Genomic DNA, 10,706 nt, shown 5'->3' on the forward strand with positions numbered 1-10,706 from the left:
GATTAGGGCCTCACTTCGTGTGAGCTTATGCAAAATTTGCGAAACGAAATCAACGCAAAGGGCAATTCGCAAATAAAATGCAAATTTTGCTTTGCATTCATGTAAAATGATCCAGAATGAGGGCCGAGACTCAGAACTAGCTCAAGAGATTAATGCTTTGAACATGAAAATCGAGACGAGACGAAAAGTATCGTAAACATTTCTCGTCTTGTCTCGACTCTCGAAATACAGGGTGTCCGAGAAGTCCTTCCCTGATTACAGAAATTGATAACTCAGGCTAGAAATAAGATAGAAATATGAAATTGGTGTTGAATTGTTTACAAACTATAAAAGTTTTGGTCACATCAGTACACTTCCACATGAGCACCCTTGGTAGCACGTAGCACATCTAGGCGATATTCAATTTCCAGCCACACATTAGCCAACATCACTGGAGGGATCGATGCAACGACTGTGGTTATTCGTTGCTGCAGGTTTCAAGATCTGGTACACGTGTTCGGTAGACCTCATCCTTGACATAACCCCATAAAAAGAAGTCTAATGGGGTTATGTCAGGAGAGCGTGGAGGCCAAGCTGTTGGTCCATCACGACCAATCCATCGCCCAGGAAATGTCCTATCGAGATAGGCACGGACGTCCAAACCCCAATGAGGTGGTGCACCGTCTTGCTGAAAAACGACATCTGGGCGATACTGAAGCGGCTGAGGAACAGCATACAGCTGCAACATATCCAGGTACACTGCAGATGTGATGGTATCCTCAGCGAAGAAGAATGGCCCGATAATTCGATCGCGCAATAACGCGCAACAAACATTCACCTTTGGACTGCCTCTGGTGAATTGAGACTTGGTAAAACAGAACAAACCTAACACAGACAAAAACTTTTATAGTTTGTAAACAATTCAACACCAGTTTCATATTTCTCTCTTATTTCTAGCCTGAGTTATCAATTTCTGTAATCAGGGAAGGATTTCTCGGACACCCTGTAGTGTATGTCCATTCTTTAAGTAATAATTGCTCTGTAAACTGAAGCTTAAAAGCTATAGGCTATTTTGTTACTTCGTATTCCAGAGCTCATTGAATTACGGTCTGTGTAGGTATTTTTGTAGCAAAACTTTTATAATTACCCCTGCATATTCTAAAAATTAGTTTATTATATGCCTTACTGTTGAGCGATATTTAGCTATTTTTACTACAGTTATTTTCCTTAAAACATACAGTAGAATATTTTCGACATTAAACTTGAGTGGAATGCTTTCGTTTAAAATTTGTGTATTTGCATAGGTGTGTCTTGAAGGTACGGAACCCCTTCCTCCGAATTCCTTACTTTTAAGTAAGTTTTGCCAAATTTTAGGTTAACTTTCAAACTTTTATTATTATTATTATTATTATTATTATTATTATTATTATTATTATTATTATTATTATTATTATTATTATTATTATTATTATTACTGCAGTGTTGTGAATTTAATGGATCACCCTGTTCCACCCAGCTCCTGCTTAGCGAACATTTTGCTGAACAAACGCCGCGTGTGTAGGTTTTCTCCTGGTTCCACTTCCTCCCACTTTTTTTATTCCAATATTTCTTTCATTCTCATCATTGACGTCTTGTGTAGCTTAGCCGGCATAACTATTACTTAGTAACAAATTTTCTTATGGCTCTTGTGAGTCCAGTAGCCCTACTTTCTACATGAAATTTACCTGAAAACAATCCGTTTATTTCGTCCTCAATATTAGGTCCTATTAAAATGCAAATAAGCATACTGAAGTTAAGAAAAATGAAAAGAAATTTTTTGGAGCCTCTACAAGGATGAATTGCCTCATAAGAGATACTTTGGAAGGAAAAGAAGGAGGAAAAGGCGTCAGCTCCTGGTCAATATGAAAATCAAATCTTCGGATGCTTTAACAGAAACTAAGTAGGATTTGTCTTTATCACGATACATAGTAACGCCCTTACTTTGGGTAAAATACTTTGGATTAAGTATGCGTTATATTAACATTTTAACAAAATATACATACAAATATATAAAAAAGAATAGTTCCTATTTACAAATTTTGGTTGAACAGATAAGGAACGTGTTGGAAATGGCGAACGAAAATATTATTTCTAGTAAGAGTGGATGAACTTAGAAACAATTCCACAATGAAACAATAACGTTTCAGACACATTTATGACTCATACCTTATGTATTCATGAATTGTTTGCTAAACACGGTAGTTTTTTTCAGAGAGCACAAATCGAGATTGTAGACTGTGACGTCATGTTGTCGGTATTTTCCCTGTGAAGGAAGACGTTTCAACTCTAACTTGTAAGAACGAGATAAATTGACTATTTTTCATGTTATTATATTTCAGAAATATCAACTTTGTAAATTATAAAATAATTTCATAATTTCCTCGGCGGGAATCGAACCGTGAACCCCTAAATTACGAAACAAACGCTCTAGCTACTATCCTAAGACTGCTTTTTCTAGTGATAGCCAAGAAAAACTCGTGTATGTAGGAAATTGCAAACGTTTACGATTCCAATATTTTATTAACGATAAAACACTAATTTCGGTCATGATAAAATACTATAGTCCAGAGAATTCAAATTTAAATAATAATAAAAAAAGACTTACAAACACGCAAGAACATAAAGGAGAAAGTGGTCTTAAGAGTAATTCGAATCATTAACTGGAACTTGATGCCTCAGACCACTCTTTTTTCTGACTCAACCGAAAGTATCCATAATTTATCTCTCTTAAATTCGGTTATTTTCGTTTTACAGTTATTTCCAGTAACGTTGAACGACAGGAACACGAACACAAATACATTGAGGACATTTAATATTTCAAAGGCTCTCCCACCGGGAATCGAAACTGAGACCCTGCCTACTGAACTATCTGATGGGTGGGGTACCTGGCTCGTTCCCAAGACAAGTATGCTTGAGTCGGACAACACCGTGCTCCTGGGTTTTCTCGGGACACTCCCACTTTCTCATTCCACCAATTCATGCATCATAATTCACTTGGTTTAATCATAGTCTTCTTCAACCTCACAGGCATAATCGTAGGACATTAAACGCAAAGATTACATTTTCAAGCTGGTAACCCAAACCAATCCGAACCGAAAACCAGTTGATTTTCTATTGCTCATTAACTTGTTTTCACAAAAAATATATAGGGGGTCTCAAATATTCAGTAATAATAATGTAGAAATTCCTTTTCTGTACGCTTTAAGGAAATTAACTGTAGTAAAAATAACAATGTCACTCAACAGTAAGACATGTAATAAACTAATTTTTAGGATATGCAAAGTTAATTATAAAAGTTTTGCTACAAAAATACATACACAGACCATAATTCAATGAGCTCTGAAATGCGAAGTAACAAAATAGCCTATAGCCTATAAGATTCAGCCTACAGAGCAATTGTTACTTAAAGGATACACATACACTATTTCGAGAATCGAGACAAGACGAGAAACGTTTACGACACTTTTCGTCTCGTCTCGATTTTCATTTCCAAAGCGAGACGATAATTTGAGATACCCTTTTTCCGTCTCGAATGTATAATGTTAATTCCTATGTTATTTTGATTGTTTTAGAAACGAGATGAGAAATTCCTCTTCTCGTAGGTAATATTAAACAAAACTGAAATATTCTTGCCAAGTGTCACATTTCTGCTTGTAATGGTATGACCTGAGAAATAATTAGCTCCTAGCTTTTAATTTTCTATGAGATAATAATAATTATTATTAGTTTATTATTATTGAAATGATTATTCCTGAAGATTTGGTAGTTCAAGTATTGAAATATCCGAGTATTAAATATCTGAAGATAATAAATAGTGTGTCATGCTACAAAAATTCTAAAGTAAGTAAGAAATTGAGCGCCTTGACCACTGAACCACGATCACTACGCCATAAATAATTCGTCTTTTGTGTGCTTACGTTAGGTTTCTTTGCCTCCGTTTGGAAAGTTTTTTTTTTTCTTTTCTTTATTTCAAAACGTCTTTCGTATTTCTTTTATCATGATATAAGTCAATAATCGTCGGCATAGTTTATATTAATAACTTGAGTTGTTCTTAAACCTTTGGTTTAGAAGTTTGTTTCTTCTTCACACGAAACTACAGATATGACAGATTTAATTCTCATACTATGCATTTGTTTGAAAGCAGTCGTCATTACCTGGTGAAAGACTTATGTCCACCACGATACACTCATTCTGTAGACTTGAATATTTGAGAGGAGAGGAACAGAACGATAAATTTAAAGAGTTACGCCCAAGCTCTTCATGGGATAAGCATGCTTGTATGAGAAATAATGAACTAAAAATGTGCTACAAAATGTTGAAAATATAATTTCCTGTCATTGTTCAGAATAAGTCGTTAGACTGAAAATTTACCACGAACTGCACTGATTGGATTCACTAAATCGCGCCTATATCAAATCGGATCTAGGTTGTAAAAATTACATAGCCCAAAGTGTTATGGGTTTGGTTTAAGTTTTGCGTCCCTTTCAGCTGCGAGGCTACATGAGATGTAAAAATGAAAAATGAAATCTTTAAGTTTTACGTCCCACGATTATGGCAGTTAGGTAAAAGTAAATGATGATTATGAAAAATGAATGAAATGGTGGAATGAAGAAAGTGGGAGGAAACGGAAGTACCCCGAGAAAACCCACGAGCACGGTGTTTGTCCACCACAAAGTTCACACTGCGCGATACATGAGATGTAGATCTCTACAGTTTAACGTGGATCCAAATCACATGAACTCCCGCTGGAAATCAAACCTGATCTTTCGCACCTAAGACGAGTATGCTATGCACATAGCCACGATGGAGCTCCAGAGCACTATGGGGTATAACTACAGAAAAAATGTACTCATCTAACAAAACGGAAGAATTTATACATTAGTACCTGTATATATCAACGCAAAAAAGATGAAGAACCGCCGCCTGATATATTTCTGAATATAACTTATCTGTCACATGAATCTTTTTTCTTTTTCTTAGATTAGTACGCTTTTCTGTAGTTAAACATCCGGAATTTAGCTTTTTCATCTTTTCTGAAAAACACATTTCTTCTCTATTATTTTTATATTATATGCATTTTGGCAAGTTTAGAAAATTGCCAGATCAAAACAGAAAACCAAGATTTGAATAGTTTTTTTTCCTTTTCTTTAAGGAAAGATCTGCTCAGACTCATCACGAATATTTTTACAACTACCACCAAACTTTTAATATATATTTCAACATGCCTTCGTCGTCTCTAGATATTTTCCTGATTTTTCGTAGCAATGATTGGAGAACTGCAGAAAATTTCCACCCGCAGTCATGAGTATCCAAGTGACATGCGCAGAAATTCATCAAAGGGGAGTTCAAGCATTCACCTCATATTCTTTCAGATCCATCGAGATTTTTTTAAATATATCTTCATATAATAAATGTTATTTTTTCCATAGTATTTTGCTCAAGGGGAGTCTAAGCACCAAAACTCCCTTGCGTACTCCTTTATATATTTGTTATGGTTATAGTTATCATATGTCAAGATTTACACAGGCATATCCGGAATTCGATAATAAAAATTTCCGCCCGCATACATTTTCTGAATTTCCATAATTTGTCCAGATTTTCTAAGCGCAAGTGTATTGTCAATTCAATTTCAGATATTTGACTATTTGTATTTAAAAAAAAAAGATTTGAAATATTTGAATAGGCAAAGTCAAAATGAAGCTGTGTGACTGGATGAGTCGATTTTTTTTATTTTTTTAACAACTCGTGGAAGTGCCATTATGTTAAGTAGTTTACATACACAATTGCAGATACTTTGGTCAAATTCTTACTCTGCCTAAAAAAAAAAAGTAAAACTTTCCAGCGGTTGAGAGGAGCCAACAAGCACGTCACTAACCGCACTTTCGTTTTTGTTTTTTGTTTTTCGGTTAAACAGCAGGAAAAAATGTTTTAAGGTAGAACACGTTATTTATCGTGTATTTAAAGTAAAAACTGTACCTTTTAAAAGATATTAATGCTGTTAACAAGTTAATATGTTAATGAAAAGACAATATAAGCACGAATCGTTTTATGTTTATTCAATTTCTCTGGAGTTCATGTATTGGCTAACCCGCCTTGGTTGATTTTCATGGTGTTGAGAATTTCCAAAGATGAGAAGCGAAAAGCGAATTAACACAACACGTGATTGACTCGATATGTTGACAACGTAAGTGAGAGGAGATAAAAGAGGATCAATCGGGCACAACAACTGAATTCGAAATCAAAGCTGGACCTTGATACAAAAAGAATAGTTCTTTATAAGTGTCGCCTGTTACTACCTCACATATTGCTGTTGCTTTTCGTATAGGAATCTCAGGCCAGCAGCTATAATAGCGACTTTACCTCTTCATGATGCCGGCATTATCGCTTCGAAAGACTCCGATAACATAATAATAAGTAAATTTTAAAAATCGTTGGGACAAACTAGCGTGTGATTTGAAGAAGCACAGTGACACAAAATATGGACTTCACAGCCTTTATTTCTGTGGATGGAAAAATGATACGAGAAAGTTGGAAATGAATTCTACAGGAGAGAGATGCAAGAAGAGCACTATACATTGAAGTGGTTTTGTTTTATACAAATGGCAAGGGACAGAAGAAGGCACAAGTGCACCTCATGGTGTGAAAATAGAAATAAAGAGTCTGGTTATAAGAATGCCAATAGTAGAATATGAGTCTTATTATGAGAGTAAATTAAAATTGAAAATGTTAAAAAAAATGTATGAACATTTAATATGTATGGATGCATTCAGAAAGCTGTAACAAGTACGTTCTTTCAATTTGATGTAACAACACAATTTAAGTGGAAACAATTTGATATGCGTGAATTTGTAATTGTGACGTTTCAAACTGGTAAAAGTGACTTGCCAATAATGGCAGAATGCCTACAATGATGAGATGACAGCAGTTCGCAACAAAGACTTAACAGTACTCGAATCTGGACAGTGTGTATATAGTAGGAACTCTCTTTCAAAAAGGTGCATTACATAATTAGTTTAAATATAAGAAACAAAAGTTATTGAATACGTTAGAGGTGTACGAACTGCTTTCGTAACATGGACAATTAATATTTCATCTGCTGCTACAGACGGCGATATGATTTCTCAAAGATATAGAAAGCTCCCTTGCCGTAAGAGAGTCAGAAATATGAACTACTTCTAGCAGAAATTGACTCCTACTGCCTTAGAAAGTGTTTCGTAAGAGAAGAGTTGAATTAATGGGTGCAGACTAACTTTAGGAGAGCGTAGTATAATTATAGCATGTGCCAGGGTTTGCCCAAATGGGCCCAGCCTGAAAAAACCCAACGGGTATTTTGGGGTTGGACCCACCTGAAAAAAACTTTAAAACCCACCTGGGCTTTTTGTTAGTATTTTATTGATACAATAAAAATGATCACATTGAAAGTGATTTTTATCAGATTTTGGACTTTCCTTGGGCGAATTAGATGCTTTCACCTTAAGGCTACAACATCATTCAACATAAAACCTTCATAAAGTTCTGAATCCATTGAATAGATAAAAAATAATAATAATAATAATAAAATAAAATAAAATAAAATAAAATAAAAATAAAAAAATAAATTAAATTAAAAAAACTTCATCATCATCATCATAGGTATTCTGCCTTTATTGGCAGGTCACTTGCCGCAGCTGAGAAGCTTCCATGCTCCACGATCCTCCGCTAACCTTTTCGTCTTTGCGTATGATCTTTCTGTTTTAATATCATCTATTAATTGTAGTCTCTTTCGCCCCCTGCCTCTCTTTCCCGCTACCATACCCTCTAGGACGTCCCTCATAATACAATCTCTTCTTAGGCAATGTCCCAACCAGTTTCTCTTCCTCTTCCTAATAATATCTAAAAGTGTTCTTTTCTCACCCACCATTTCTAACACTCTCTCATTCGTTTTCCGCTCGACCCAACTAACTCTTTCCATTCTTCTCCACACCCACATTTCGAAGGCTTCCAGTCGGTGATAATTATAGAACATATTAATGTATGAATTATGCTTATAGCTTATTTGAAATAGAATATGAAATTTTATATTTTAGAAAATACTTTCCGTGAATAGCGTGCTCACCGACTCGGCGACGCCGAGGGACGTTGTCCCTCATACGTTTGATGGGTTTAAGGCTATGGATGCCGGCACTACCAGTAAATATGTAGTGCATTAGTAGAACTATTAGTGTTATTTTTTTATTACCTTTGATGGTAACACAAGTATTCTTCGGTAAAATTTGGTTTTCCAACAACAACAGTTTATTCCAGTTATTTGTTGCTATTCTTCAAATAAGCATTCTGTAGAATCAACAGCAGCAATAGCGTAAAAACTCTTGTCAAATTTAAGACTCGTAATGCTCAGAGTTCCGAAAACCACGTAATACTTACTGTTTCAAGTGCTGATTTAAAACTTAAGTACTAGTGGAAGTTTCGATGTACAGTGAAGAAAGCTTGCATTTTCGAGAAAAAAAAAAAAAAAAAAACGCCGCGAAAGAAGTGCTCAGGAAATTCCCGGAACTGAACGCATAAAGCATCGGAACTGAATACTTAAACAATAAAATTATTTATTTTACGCTGGAAAATACTTAATTTCATTTAAAACATTCTGGAACATTTACTTTATAAAATATGAATTATATATTTGTTAATTGTTGTAAATTAATTTTCTGGAAAGAACCGTCTCACATCAAGTCTTGCGAAATTCCCGTAATTGAACGCATAAAGCATCGAAAGTGAACTTCAACAATAAAACTGTTTATTTTACACTGGAAAATATTTAATTTCATTTAAGACATTTTAAAACATTTATTTTTCAAAACATGAGCTATATATTTGTTTTAAATTAATATACAGGGTGGCCCAAAAGTAGATATACAGTACCGTACTGATCAGTCATTGCATTTTATACCATTTCTTATTGTTATCCATGTTTCTTTATTAGTTATTCTTAACATGTCTTTTACCTACATCTTAAGATAGGAAGAGCCGAAACAAATAAACCCATAAACTAGAATGTTATACTTGATCAATGCAGGGGTATATACCTACTTTTGGGCCACCCTTGGTGTTCATATTTGGCGAACGTCACTGAGGTTCCTGGGATGATTCGGTCTACATTTGTTCGTTCGTCTGCCTGTACTACATATACTACAGGGTACCACTTACAATCTTTCAAGTTTAAATTTTCAGGGTACAAGCACGAGACACACTAAATTTCCTGTACAGATTTTGGTGGCATACCAACGTAAAATTTTTAAATGGCGGCCTTTTTCTTTTTCAAAGTAGCGGGTATTCACACTACAAAACGCAATATTCTGTCTTTTAAGTTGAAATTTCAACAGTAGAAGCAGAAGACACTCTAAATTAGCTGTATATATTTTGGCGGCGATCGAACGTAAATTTTCAAAATGGCAGCCATTTTTTCAAAACAGTAGTGAATAGAAAAGTGTCGCACGGTATGACAACGATACTCTTGAAATATAAATGACATTTTAACACTTTTATCCCAAAGACATTGAAATATTTCCAAAAAACCCAATTAAACCCGAAAATACCCCAAAAACCCATATGGGCCCAGGTGGGTTAGGCTTTTTAAAAAACTTTTTTTTTCAAACCCTGGCATGTGCACGTATGACATAAAAACTGCAATGCACAAAACACGATTTAACTTTAAAAAACATACGTTAACTTGTGCTGGGTGACCACTATAAAGCACGAATACTATCTAACCGAGTATCTATCTATACTTGAGTTGTTCTTAAACCTTTGTTTAGAAACTTGTTTCTTCTTCACACGAAACTACAGATATGACAGATTTAATTCTCATACTATGCATTTGTTTGAAAGCAGTCGTCATTACCTGGTGAAAGACTTATGTCCACCACGATACACTCAAACTGTAGACTTGGGGGTCGCGGTGGCTCAGTGGTAGAGTTCACCTCCGGTGCTTGGGGTCCCTGGTTCGATCCCTGCTCGCGCCGTGTGGACTTTGTGGTGGACAAACACCGTGCTCGTGGGTTTTCTCGGGGTTCTCCCGTTTCCTCCCACTTTCTTCATTCCACCATTTTCACTCATCTCTCATCATCACCGTCTCCTTTAGCCTAACCGGAATAGCCGTGGGACATAAAACTTAAAGATTTCATTTCATTTTTTCAAACTGTAGACTTGAATATTTGAGAGGAGAGGAACAGAATGATACATTTAAAGAGTTACGCCCAAGCTCTATATGGGATAAGCATGCTTGTATGAGAAATAATGAATAAAAAACGTGCTACAAAATGTTGAAAATATAATTTCCTGCCGTTGTTCAGAGTAAGTCGTTAGACTGAAATTTTACAGCGAACTGCACTGATTGGATTCACTAAATCGCGCCTATACCCACATAGCACAACTACGTCCACGGGATGTCCGAGACTGAGCCCGCAACGGACGACGGGACATCCCGGGATTATCCGAATGTGCTCCCGGGACATCAACAGGATGTCCGCGGGAGATTCAGATGTCCGCTAATATCCCGGGATACGGTATATTCAACGGGACCACGAAGGAATATCTATTGGTTTTCCCTCGGACCTCCTGTCCCATCTGGGACGTCCCGTGGACATCCAACATGGGAATAATTCAGGACGTCCCATGCAGGACGTCCATGGTATGTCTTCACATTGTCCCGATAA

The sequence above is a fragment of the Thermobia domestica genome, chromosome 10 (assembly GCF_964235325.1).
Source record: "Thermobia domestica chromosome 10, izTheDome1.hap1.1, whole genome shotgun sequence".
NCBI lineage: Eukaryota > Metazoa > Arthropoda > Insecta > Zygentoma > Lepismatidae > Thermobia > Thermobia domestica.